Below are 11,008 nucleotides of genomic sequence, written 5' to 3'. Positions count from 1 at the left end.
ATGATGTACATATAAAACATTTTTTTTTTTTGTTTTGACTTTATGTAACTATGTAAGCCATTAATCTATCTTACTGAAATTTTTTCCCAATTTATTTGATATGAACGTATAATAGCCATCTCTTATCTCAAACTTAATAATCCAATCTAAAATATAATTGCACATTAACAAGATAAATCAAAATTAAATTGAATCAAATCGATCCAAATATTAAATATTAAGGTAGCTAATATTGGATATTGACATCCTTGAATTGATAATAATGAAACTAGTCGATCATTTATAAACTTGAAAATGATTTAAATGACCAACTTGGTAACTCTAATTCTTATGACTTTTGCTTAGAATAACTGGATTAAAAAATAATTCTTACCCTTTGAAACTCATATTTTTACACATCTACCTTGACACTACTTGAGACAAACTAAACCGAACTCAACCATACAAAACTAAGGAAATAAAAACAACTGAACTATGTAAACTAGGTCCCATTTTTCATGTTCTATTTGTGTTCCACTTAATATTACTGGTTGTAATAATTACAAGGTCCCATTTCTCAAATTTTAAAAGACAAATAAATATTGTAAGAACCAATCATATTTAGTGGAACACCAGTGGGACACAAAATATGGGACAGATGATTTTCTCCCGATAATTTAAAACTTACCCCAGTTATAATGAAATTTATACATAAATCTCAAAAGTGTTATAGCAATCATAGATTAAAATATCTAAACTAAAGAAGTAGCACTCAAAATTTCTCATTAATTTATTACATTACCAACTAATCACAATTTAGTGCACACTAATCTTGTTCCTAATCATCCTTAGCACATCCACCACCCTCTCCCTTTATAACCCTCTTCAACAATAATATTTCCTCAAAACCCTTCATTCTTTCTTCCGCCCCTCCCCTATTATCTTCCCTACAACCTATTCTCAATCTCTGAAACTCCCATCTCAAATACCCAAAATCACCCTTCTGTCTTAACAACTCATATTTCCAAATTTTGACATAAAACCTGCTGCCTCTTTTTATTTTGTTTTGTTCTTTTTTTCTTTCCCTTTTTATTTTATTTTCTTGATTTGGGAAGTGCAAAACTGATAAGAGTTTAATGCCTTTTTTTCCATTGGGATCAGCATCACCAACAGTAGCAGAAACCAGGTTTTACAGTTTTGGCTTTTTTACACACCAATTTTCCTCTTTTTTTTTTTTTTTTTTTTTCTAAATTATTAATTTTTCCTACTTCAACAAAACCTGATTTTCAAAAAGGTGAAAAAAAGAAAAAATTAAAAGTACCCAAAATCCTTTAATCTGGATTTTCAGGGATTTAGAGACCAAATATCTGATAACCAACAAAAGCAAGAAGAAATTAGTCATGTAATTCAACAACAAAACAATTTGCAAAACACACCCTACACTACTACAAAGCAAAGGGGCAAAATGGGGCTAAAGAGTACAACAGGAGGTGAGATTGTTCAAGTGCAAGGCGGTCATATCATCCGGGCTACCGGTCGCAAGGACCGACACAGCAAGGTGTTCACTGCCAAGGGTCCTAGAGACCGTAGAGTTCGCCTCTCCGCCCACACCGCCATCCAATTCTATGATGTGCAAGATAGGCTTGGCTATGACAGACCTAGCAAGGCGGTCGACTGGCTCATCAAGAAGGCAAAGGCATCCATTGATAAACTTGACGAGTTACCACCTTGGGATCCAACAGCTGGTGGTTCCAACAATGTTGATGTGAATGTAGGGAGTACGAATTTTACTGTGGGTGATAACCCTGGATCATCATCATTTTATGCTCCACAATGTGTTGATACACAGTCTTTAGGAGATAGTATGAAGTCCTTTTTTCCTACTAACAACACTTCTGGTGAGAATTCCATTAGTTTTCAGAATTATCAACATGACTTTATCGCAAGAGGTGGAACCCAAAACAACGAAGATCTTTGTTTGTCTCTCCACACACTTCAGGATCCGGAGGGTGTTCGTAATGGCCAACACCAACAAACACATTCCAGTCACAACTCGGGTCTTTTCCAAGGGTCAGGTTCGTCTATGGGGTTCGATGTCGGGACAGGTGGATGGCCAGAATCACAACAGCAGCAGCAGGACTTAGGCCGGTTCGCAAGGATGTTCGGTTGGCCTAGTGGTGGTGGTGAGGGGAGGGGAGGAATGTTATTCAACCCATCACCATTGCAGCAAGGGTTGCTTTTGGGCCAACAAGGCCCAATGACTACTTCAACCTACTCTCAGCGGGGTCCCCTTCAGTCCAGTTTCTCTCCACTAGTACGAGTTTTCGAGGATAACAATAACCACCACCACCACCACCACCCTCAAGATTTGTCGAGCATCGGACATGGATCCGATGGATTCATGGGTTTTTACATCCCATCACAACTTCATGGTGAATTACATGGTGGTACTAATTCTATGTCTAATAATAGGGCTTCCTCGTCATCCTTGTCCCCTGATTCAAGCCAACATTAATTAGGTAACACTAAAAATTTCACTTTTTTTTTTTTATTTTTTTATTTTTTATTTATTTATTTATTTATTTTTTTATTTATTTATTTATTTTTTTTTTTTTTGGTTATAGGTTTTTCTTAATTATAACTTTTGTTTAACAAAATCCTCTAATAAATATGATTTGGTTTGATAGATGACGACATCGAATGCCAAAGGAGCTAGAGACATTCCTTAATACAGCTCAAGTGCCGTGGCATAGGAAGAGAATATCCATTTCTGATGCAACAATCATGCAAAAAATCGGCTACTTTTAATCAAATTCGATTCGATCTCCTAATACATTGTTCAATTTTGTGCTCTTTCATCATTAGTGCTTGGGTATTGGGTATATCTTCTACCTCAAACTTTCTTTTCAATGTTTCGCAATTTCATGTATTAGTAGCAAATTTTAACTGTTACATTGATGGGTTTTAGGAGTAATTTTTGGGATTACATTTACAAATCGAAAACTTTTGCTAGTTCAAAATATATTAACTAGGTACCTTTGCTGTAATTCTGATTATTATTAGTATAACCTTAATCATGATTAACATCCGCATTTCAACACTTAGTGTGATAATTACTACTTTATTATTCTATAATTTTGTTGCAAGCCTTTGATTCAGAAACAATTTGATAAGTTCATGTGCTATTAGCACAGTGTGCTATGAACTGCGATCATGTGCTAAAAAAGGTAATTAACAGAAGGGTTTTGGTTGGTTTAATTTATAACTAAAAGCATCTTCTTTTGTTAATCATAATTAATTCAGTTGGATAATGTATTTTATTTGCTAATCTGTTGTCTCCATTATACTGGGCGTGTCTCAAGATACCATAACCTAAAGCTATTGGTGGCTTTCTTTTGTGTCATTAATTACTCCATTTTTAATACTTATTTTCTATAATTTATTTTATTTTTAGCAACATATATATATTTAAAAATCTACCGCAGCCGCAATTTTCCTGCAAATTGGTATACAAATAAAGCAAATATTTATGTAACAATAAGGTAATATGTTGTTGATGGTTGTTTCTTGTAGGCTTTAGCATGGAGTAATTGATTATTTGATTAATGAAAGAATATATAAGTTTAAATGATATTTTCTGCCGACATAATATCAAAAAATTATGTCTAAATTCTGTGGGCGGTAAGTTTTGCATTAATTAGTATGTGAAGGATTCATAATTGTTTAAGTTTAGGATATGGTTAGTTTTTGATTATCAAGGTTTCCCTTCTTGGAGCTTGGAAATACCTAATTCCTAAATAGTCAACAAGTATATACTCCTAACTTTGTTGTTTAATGGATTTAATATTGACAGGGTTACTATTTTCTCTAACGATGTATAATAAGGTTGTGTATATACACCAGTTGTTACATACTACCTCCGTTTCTTTTTATTTGACACGTTTTGACTTTAGCACTATTCATCCACCTCCCTTTGACCGTATTTTGTGCTTTATACGTAATGAAAAATATAGTCATGTGGGATCTTGTTAGATTTGTAACGTTATATGCTTTTAAAATATCAACTTTTCAAAAATTTTTGCTCATCGGCAATTAAAGATATTAATGATTGAATAAGTGCATTGGCAAACGTGACTAAAGAAACGTGTCAACTAAAAAGAAACGGAGGAAGTATAGTTTTTAATCTTTGAGAACTGCATATATAACTGGAAAATAATGTTTGGTTCACCCTTAGGATAAGACTAGACTCTTGTGAAAGAGAATTTGAAACTCAATAACTGTAATAGTTTAAAGAGTAAAAACTTCAATTGTTTTGTCAAACTTAGAAAAATTTTACTATTTAGTCGTTTATATCTAAGATAGAAGTTCTCATGCATATGAGTTATATTACATGTATTCAAATTCATAATCTCATTAATTCAATATTCTTTAATTACATTGCACATAAAAATTAGTGAACGAACAAAATGTAAATTGAAAAGGGGTAGTTAATGGTTGAAATGTTTTACTAGATCAATCACTCTCTTTCTTAAGGTCCCCTCCTACCCTTTCTTTTTCTTTCCCCCTTTTTTTCCCCCTAAAAATCATAAAAAGAACGAACGATCATCCTTTTATACGAAGGAGTACATAAATTCTCTAGCTACTTTAGAATGGTTTATTTAAATTTCAAAGTGTACTGTGTAGTATCCCAATTCGAAACAATTAAAATTGCTCCATATATTTGTAACTTCAAATTTACTTTCATATACAAATTAAAGGTACTAGTAATTAGAAATGAAATGCAAAAGCAGCATTCATCTTTAATTTGGTTTCTGATAACTCAGTGAGTCAGTGCATGAAATTGACTGGTAAGAATTTGTAACTTTAATTTTAATTTGTATGCATGCGGTCGAATATAATGTAACGTAGGTGGTTTAGCTTTCTGTCCATTTACACAAATTGGACGTGGATGGACCAGTACTTGAGAAGGTAACCAACATATTTTCTCACCTACCTCGATTTCAAAGTAAGTATCAAAATACTTTTTTCGTTGGTACCAACAAACACTATATTAAAATATAAGTTAACGTTGTATCGGTGAAATTCTTTATTGCTATCAACATATTATCGTTTAAATGACAGTGAGAGATAGCTTAAGTGAGTAGAATTTTCTTCCCGATTTCAGTTTATCCTATAATCGATTCTCTCATTGTCCTTGTGGTTCTTTAAAAAAAAAAATCATGCTATCATTTAAATACAATTTGATTTTAATGGTGAGTATAAGGTTTAGGTTATTTGAGACATCAATAATCAAGTTATGTATAAAGAGTTCATGAAAAAATTTTCAGTTGCATATCAACTAGTCCCTAAGATCAAGATAGATTACCTTTTTATTTGGGCAGAATTATGTGACCTTTTAACATTAAATATTCTTGTTGATCAATGTAGGTAGGCATGATCAATCAAACAAAGTACAGTACAATATATTTATAATCTTGTACTTAAAATAATTAAAGCATCAACTACCATTATCTAGATAGATGTTAGAAATAACATAGTTATTTTTAAGTTGCTACAAAAAAGTAAAACATAATATTGGTCTATCAACGCCTTAAAGTTTGTTGGTATTAATGAAAAATTCTATGATTTTATCACGATGATTAACAACATTATTAAAACACCTAATACATTATTAACTAGTATTATAGGTATATATACAGTGGACATGATTAAATATTAATAGTACGATGTCTAATTAAAATTATATTACACATAAATGTCAACTTCCTAATTTATAAAAGTGAACAGTAAGGATATTACATTAATATAATGAGTCAAATTTCATGAATTCAACTACTTGGTCTTTAATTACATCTCATTAAAATCCAAAAAACTACAAGCATAGAAATTTTAATACGAGAATGTAAGCCACACAAATGCACGAGTACATGTAGTTTCGGTGTCTGCATGGTACTGTTCAAGGCATTCACCTCGTTCGTATGATACGAATGAACACATTTTTTAATTTCAATTCAATTTCAAGTCGTAAAATGCATGAATCCAACCAATTAGGTACTGAATCATTCGTTGTCCGAATTCGCATTTAATGGTTTTGTGTGCATATCCAACTTCAGCAAATCATGATCATATATTGAATTTACATAAGGCAGCGCTCGTAAACCAACAGTGAAGCTAACATGCATCTTCAAAGTTGTTAGCTTGATTTTTTTTTTTTTTTTTAGGTGACAAACAAGTACCTCCTCCGTCCCTAAATCCCTAATAACTTCATTTTAAAATATTATATAAAGAGGTACAAGCAGCAGCCACATCTAAATGTGCTAGATGTATTTGTTGACTATTTGTTATATATTTTCCAATATCTCATATCTCTACCACTATTCACAAGATTGAAAAATAAGTAAAGAACAAATGAAACACATTTTTGATAGGAAAAATTGATTTTAATAATCCCACCTTTGACCGGTTCGCTACTAATAATCCCACCTTTTGATTATTATCTAACAATCCCACCTTTTGATTATTATCTAACAATCCCACCTTTGAGGCACATTCTCTTCTAATGGACCTTCATGACTGGTGACATATTCTTCGGGTAATTTTTTTTTTTTTTTTTTTTTTAATTCCTTGGCTACACTCCAGCCTCCTTTCCCTAATCACCAGTCTGGCAGTCCCCCTACATTTCCGACCACCAGGCACCAACAACAACAACAATAAAATACATTCAGCCTCCATACACCACGCAAAGATGCAATCCCTTTGCCCTGAGTTGTTCAATCATCAGCAGTCCCGACACCATCTTTTCCAGCCACTGTCACTCAACAATGCAGCAGCAACCAACAATCACCAGAACACGGCAACAACCAGTCAACCACCTCACAGATATAGTGAATATACAAGTTGGAGAGTTGTATGGAGTATATTATAAAACAATTTGAAGCCGCCATTAGCAATACAAAGTACATATCGAGTTACTAACCAATGTAATTGTTTTATGCTATATCTTGTTAAAGTACTTGGGGTTACACCAAGTTTTGTTTCAAGTTGCAATTTAGGAAGAAAAAGAAACGTAAAACCACCTCTTTTGGGGTGCTTTGCAGTTTTCACCTCTATATTTAATCACCTTTTAATTTAATTTAATTAGTTATTTATAAAATTAATTATTTTCGTTTCTGCCACCAAGCGACAACAATTCGATCTACCTCACCAGTCACCACCCACAATCATACTTCCAACCTCTAATCAAGCAATTTGACACCAACAATTTCAATTAATGCTCCAATTTGAACACCAAAGATGCGCCTTTGTTGTGGCAGTGTTTTTCAGGGGTTAAGGAAGGTTGGGGTAGGGTGTTTTGGTGCGTGGGAGGGCTGAAATAAAGTGTTTCAGTATGGGGATAGGTTGTGTTAGGGTGTTTCGGGGGTGAGAGTGGTTGTGATGGGCTGTTTCAAGGGTGGGCATGGCTGGCATCTGGTGTTTGGGGTCGTGGGTACCGGTATGGGTGGCTGATTGCAAGGGTGAGGAATGTTTTGTCTAGCCGGGAAGTATGGAGGATGGAGGTTAAGAGGACAAGGAAGAAGGAAAGGAAAAAAATGAAAAAAAAAAGGAAAATTTGTTCGAAAGAACCACTGAAATGACCTCTTTTGTTCAAAAGGACCTATTATAAGGAAAAAGTTGTTTAAAAGGACCACAAAAGACAGTTTGAGTTGTTGATGTGGACCAAAGCCGATTTTCAGGCAAGTCAACGCCACTTTTTCCCACACGTGCCAAGCACGTGCTTCATTATTTTGAGGCCAAATTTTTATTTTCCCTTTTTTTCCCCTCTTTCCACCAATCCCCCCCAAATTTCCCCTTTCCCCCCAATTTTTCCCTTTCTTCTTTCTCACTCCTCAAAGCATAAACCATGAATCTAAACCATGAACCAAATTTGTTTTTTCCCTTTTCCACAATTTCCCCCCACTTTTCCCTTTAACCCCAATTATCCCTTTTCCCCCTCATTCTCTCTCCCCATTTATGTAACGTTGCTTTGATTATATTAAACCAGTAATTCACATTTATTTCCAAACGAATTCATCCACACTACAATTGAGGATAATTCGCACAAGGTAACCATTGTTGGTTTAGGTGGTCATGGGTTCGTTAGGTGTTTGTTTGGGCTGTTTGGTGGAGGTGCGGAGGTGTGTTGGAGTGGTGGCCTGATTGTTGCCGGTGGTGAAGTGAGAGGAGGGTTAGCGTATTGTGGGCTGATGTTGTGCTTATTTGTTGCGGTAAAGTTAGTTTCATTAACCATTTAACTTGATGCTTTGAGCTCACTAACAATGGCAAACAGGATGAGTATAGAGAAAGAAAGGAGAGAGAATGAAATTAAAAAGGGTTAAATAATTGGGGTTAATTGGAAAATTAGAGGGAAATTATGGAAAAAGGAAATTTTTTTTGGTGAAATTAATGAGTCACGTGCTTGGCACGTGATGGTCAACGCCGGACTCCGGCGTTGACTTCTCTGAAAATCGGCTTTGGTCCTCCTCAACAACCAAAACTGTCTTTTGTGGTCCTATTAAACAACTTTTTCCTTAATAAGTCCTTTTGAACAAAAGAGGCCACTTCAGTAGTCCTTTTGAACAAATTTTCCAAAAAAAAAAAAAAAAAAAATCAGCGAATTACAATGTGCCACATGACATATTAACCCATTCTACCGATTACCAACAGGTCAGAGACCATTAGAAGAGAATGCACCCCAAAGGTAGGATTATTAGATAATAATCAAAAGGTGGGATTATTAGTAGCAAATCGGATAAAGGTAGGATTATTAGATTCAATTTTTCCTTTTTGATAAATACGTACTCTATACTTATAATATTACAACTTGGGGGGAGATGGGGGGCATGGATTTAAAGAAGAGGAGAGATGTACAATCACTAGGCGAAAATATGAATTGGCCACCGGTTCAAAACCCGCCAATGCCACCGGTTTTGAACCGGTGGTCATTTGGGGGGTGGCAATAATCTTCTAGAAAGCCACCGGTTCAAAACCGGTGGCAAAAACAAGTATGCTTCCTGCTTTTGTTTTTTTTGATATTACATATAAATGCCACCGGTTAACCGGTGGCAATAACATACATGATTGAATTTTTTTTTTTTTTTTTGCTACAATTATAATGATAATAATAATATAAAAAAAAAAACCGTGTAAAGTATTAGGCAAATAAAATAGGAGAGCAATAAAATATAATTTCATTCATTATATTCAACTATAATAGTTATTGTACAATACAAAAAAAAATTTTAAAAAAAATTACAAATGAATTACAATAACAATGAAATTCAACTTCAAATTATTATTGTACAATACAAAAACAAATAAAAAATAATAACAATTACAACATCAAAAACATCATTCCAAAATCAAAGTCTTGAATCTTGTTGCATCAATTACCACCTGCATCAATTAAAACCCAAAAATTAATAAACTCACAAAAAAATGCCTAATAAAACCCAGAAAATTCGCCTAATAAAACCTAGAATATCGGTTAACAAAATAAAACCTAGTAAATTCGCCTAATAAAAATCGCATAACAAATTAATACGAAAAGGATGAAAACCCAATAAAAAAAAAATTGTATGTAGATCCGAAAAAAACAAGAACTCCAGATCCGAAAAAATTAATATGAAAAGGATGAAAACCCCAAAATAAATCAACTATAATTAGTTTTAAAAAACCAAGAAAAAACCCACAAAAATAAAAACAAAAACCCCGAAATTGATTTTCATGAACTCAGAAAAAAAAAAACACCCCAGAATTAAAATCGAATTAAACCAAAGAGATCGAATTAAAATCGAATAAAAAACTCAGAAAATTCCAAAATCGATTTAAATCAAATTAAACCCTAACCTCGAATAATTAAACCCACCCACCACCATAACCACAACCACCACCAAAACCCACGAATTCCACCACCACAACCGAATTAAAATCGAATTAAATTTTTTTAAAAAATCGATTAAAATCAAACCCTAACCTCGATTAAAGTCGGTGTTGCTCATGCATGTGTTCGTGGTGTTATTGTAGCGGCGGTGGTGTTATTGTTGCGGGGGTGGTGGAAAAATTGGTGGTGGTGGTGGAGATCGAAGGAGAAGAGGTGGTGGTGGAGATTGAAGGAGAAGTGGTGGTGGTGGAGATCGACGGAGAAGAGATGATGGTGGAGATCGACGGAGAAGAGGTGTGGTGGTGGTGCAGATCGAAGGAGAAGACCGATTGAAGGAGATGAGAAAGAGAGGAGAGAGAAAGAGGAGGAGAGGGGAGAGAGAAACGGCTGCTGTGAGGGGGAGAGTAGGGTTTGGAGTTTATAAGGGGGCGTCTTTTTTTTTTTAATTGATTATTGCCACGGGTTCAAACCGGTGGCCTTTACCATTTATGCCATCGGTTCGGTTTGAACTGGTGGCAATGTGAATTAGCCTATCCCGCCCATTTTTTAAGCCACCGGTTTTCAAAAATCGGTGGCCATAGAGCGGTGCCTTTTTCTATTTTTCTACTAGTGAATATAAAGAAGAGAAAATTGTGAAAAATGACCTTTTAAATGGAACTTTTTGAAAAATGACCTTTTAAGTGAAAACTTGAGAAAAAGGACCTTTTAAGTTGTATTTTTTTTGCATGGGGTACTTGGGTGAGCTTGCGAGGTGGTCAACGCCAAAGCTCTGGCGTTGACTATCACATGTTAGTCACGTTACTTATTTAAAAAAAAAAATAAAAATATCCCCAAATTTACCTCCTTTCCCGACCTCCGTAAGAATACTATATGAAAGGGTTAGGTCGAGAAATGAGGAAAAATTGGGGAAGTTTTTTTTTTTTTTTTTTTTTTTTTTTTTTTTTTTTTGTTTTGTAAAAAAGACACGTCACTTATACGTGATAGTCAATCCCGAAGCTCCGGCGTTGACCACCATGCAAGCTCACCCAAATACCCCATACAAACAAAATACTCCCTCCGCTTTTTTTTTTATATGCATCACTTTGACAATTGCATTATTCACATGCCATG

At 34.3% G+C, this 11,008-nt stretch overlaps 1 pseudogene across 1 annotated transcript; it reads left to right on the top strand.

The window, feature by feature from the left end:
• Window positions 1-902: 902 nt before the first annotated feature.
• On the top strand, window positions 903-3,089 carry LOC145620639 (transcription factor TCP3 pseudogene; annotated as a pseudogene). Its single transcript, XR_014108276.1, has 2 exons — window positions 903-2,498; window positions 2,667-3,089. The product of XR_014108276.1 is annotated as a transcription factor TCP3 pseudogene (transcript).
• Window positions 3,090-11,008: the final 7,919 nt, after the last annotated feature.

Source organism: Chenopodium album, chromosome 27 (genome assembly GCF_948465745.1).
Source record: "Chenopodium album chromosome 27, dcCheAlbu1.1, whole genome shotgun sequence".
NCBI lineage: Eukaryota > Viridiplantae > Streptophyta > Magnoliopsida > Caryophyllales > Amaranthaceae > Chenopodium > Chenopodium album.
This window is presented reverse-complemented; position numbering and strand designations above follow the sequence as displayed.